The sequence below is a fragment of the Periplaneta americana genome, unplaced genomic scaffold (assembly GCF_040183065.1).
Source record: "Periplaneta americana isolate PAMFEO1 unplaced genomic scaffold, P.americana_PAMFEO1_priV1 scaffold_34, whole genome shotgun sequence".
Taxonomy (NCBI): Eukaryota; Metazoa; Arthropoda; class Insecta; order Blattodea; family Blattidae; genus Periplaneta; species Periplaneta americana.
In genome coordinates this window covers 85,218-88,010 of record NW_027185515.1, presented here as the reverse complement: position 1 = coordinate 88,010, position 2,793 = coordinate 85,218, and the positions used below count along the sequence as shown (strand labels likewise).

Sequence of the window (2,793 nt, the reverse complement as noted above, 5' to 3'; positions counted from 1 at the left end):
CAACCACGGAACACCTGACATGATTCTTTCTTGTTCGCAGGGACGAGAAGTCTGTATTTTTTCTCAACGCAGCTATTCTGTTTTAAACAGGGATGTCTATGGCTTCCGAAACTGCATGTCATTAAAAATTCTCACATTAAGAAATTTGTAGCCGATCACTTGGAACGGCAGGGTAACCGAACTTCAGTCGATGCATTTATAATTATCGGCTATCCGGGAGAGTAAAATCACGCAGGCGATTATTATTGCTCTCAAAACTCACGCAATTTCGCCAGCATACGTACGTCGAACCCCTAACTGCCCACCGATACTAAATTCCAACACACGACTCGCATACGTTGTGTTATACTGTATTTCTAATTTTTAAGGCCAAATGCACGACATACTGTCAAGAATGAAAGAAAAACAATAATAGAATTGCCCTGAAATTCCTTATATTGTTGCGAATTCGATCTCAACCTAATTCCAAGAAGCTACCGCATATATGAGTCCTACATGTTCATCTCAGTCAAAGGGCCAGGCCAGGCCAGGCCACTAAGTTAGATCGGATATGATGAACATTTTTTCTACCTCAGCTCAGGCAAAAACCCAAGAAAGTCGCAAATACGACATCACATTCGGATATAATCCGAAAACCCAACAACAATGAATACCTCCATCACACCATATCAGCTAAACGCCCATCAAGGAAATTCAGAGATCAACAGAATTTCATCTTGGACAATAGGCTGAGGAACAGTCCCATATACTACACTTCGATCTTAGCCAAAAGACCGAGAAGAAAAACCGATCACGTGCCGTCGGGATCTATTTAATTCTACAACAGCACCTGCCATATGCGGGTTATTAACAAACTCCGCTCCATTTAGATATACAGTTCGATACACCATCTTCTAAAGGGACTCTCGCTAAAGCTGTACTGCCATATCTTTCGAATAGAGTGCGCATACCATTTGTATTTCAATTAATCACAATACAGATTATAAATTGTAATGACGTGTGTCTAAATTACGTACACCTGCCCTCTAGCGAATGCTGTCGGAGTTATTCTCGCGCAAGTACAGTGAACTTGCTACTGCTGCCTACGATAGGCCGATGTTACATTCCTCGCATTAATTCTTAATATAGCGATCGAAAACTATCTAACCGCGGTTGCCGCACCTATAGAAACGGCAATCATATCCTTAAATAATGAACTTTTTGTGATAAAGGAAAAAGAAAAGAAAGAGACAGAGATCAGCTTAATTTCATTCAAGCGGAGCGACAGCACGGAAACTAGCGTCCAGCTCTTGAGACAACTAGTCAAACAACAGATGGTAACTACACAGAATTTACTGCATTGCAACATTCATTGTGTTATTATAGCAGTAGTGTCAGATTTGTAAGCTCCAATACCGTTTGTGGAGCTAGATCGGAGCATGAACTTGCTTGTGTCTGTGGAAACACCGGAGCACGAAACCCGTCTAGTGGAGCGCTCAGCTCCGTTTAGTCCCTGTCTGACATCGCTGTATTATAGTTTCTATGAACCATATTTCCGAAGTGTTGAGCTATGAGCACTTAAGCGCTCGCAATACTTTGCCACTACGCAGCGAATATTCACCGACATTTAAAGCACTCGTTCACACTATTTTTCGCATAGATTTCCCAATTATGCCTGTGACAATCATAGCTTCAGAATTACTGAGCGATTCATTCATCCCAACAACCAACGTTAACCCGTGCCCACAAATATAAATTCATTGTCCAACTTCAACTCCTTTCACAACATCCCCGCCTACACAAGTCACTCACTATAGGAATAATATTAGGCTTCTCTATTCATTTCGCAAATTGCCATAAACTACAATATAATATTACTTCGCATCTCTTTTTATCGTCTCACATAAACCGTTTCAGCTTGCAAAGTTTCTTCAGATTTTAGATTTAACTAATTTAATTTTCAATTGTCTGGAACGGCTGTTAACTTCGTCTGTAGCTTTCCCCACAGCGGAGACGTGACGCTTCATTCCGAGAAAAACTACTATATTACCTACAATAATTGAAATTATGTTGAATATGACCCGCTCTGCTCCAGTCGAACACAATATCACTACATCACAAATCCAAACGGTGGCGAGGTAAGGTACAACGTTTTTAGAATAATGGAATTATTCGTTACTAGATGTTCATTTTAATCAGTCTGTATGGTGGCAATGTGATGTATCTCCGTAGGGAAAAGGCTGCGGATATGAGCACATGTAATCAAATTGTTCCTTCCGCTGTAGTGAATGAGAATATTTGAGATTTATTTGTGGCGAGGTGTAGAAGATTATGTTACAGTGTCCATAATATTAAAATACTTTTCTCTTGAGCCTACCTGTTCAGAGGATCGGTCATTGCTGCTGTACTTCGAATTTTGTACCGTTCATTTAATCTCCTTAATGCTGCTACATATTCCTTCGCACAAACACACTTTCAATACTTGTATCGTACAATAAATACATCTGATATCGCAGAGAATTAATACGAAACATAAAGTTCCGCCAAGCATCCGCAGCCATCTTACATAATTTTATTGCCGTACATATATACATACACAAATACAACACTACATGATAGCGATTAAATGGGCCGATCCCGGAAGCACTGCAATACCGGGCCAACCCGTGACAGAGGTGGAGCAAGCTCCTAGCACTCCGTCATTTTCCAAAAATCAGTTTAATATTCTGGTCCTGCAATGCAGGACGTATCAGATATTAAGCTGATAAGAACAGATACTACACTTTGATCTTAGCCAAAAGGCCGAGAAGCGAT

The 2,793-nt window shown here is 40.5% G+C and overlaps 1 non-coding gene across 1 annotated transcript; it reads right to left on the bottom strand.

The window, feature by feature from the left end:
• Positions 1-2,600: 2,600 nt before the first annotated feature.
• Positions 2,601-2,793, bottom strand: LOC138694002 (U2 spliceosomal RNA). Its single transcript, XR_011330685.1, has one exon. It is a non-coding gene; the product is annotated as a U2 spliceosomal RNA (small nuclear RNA).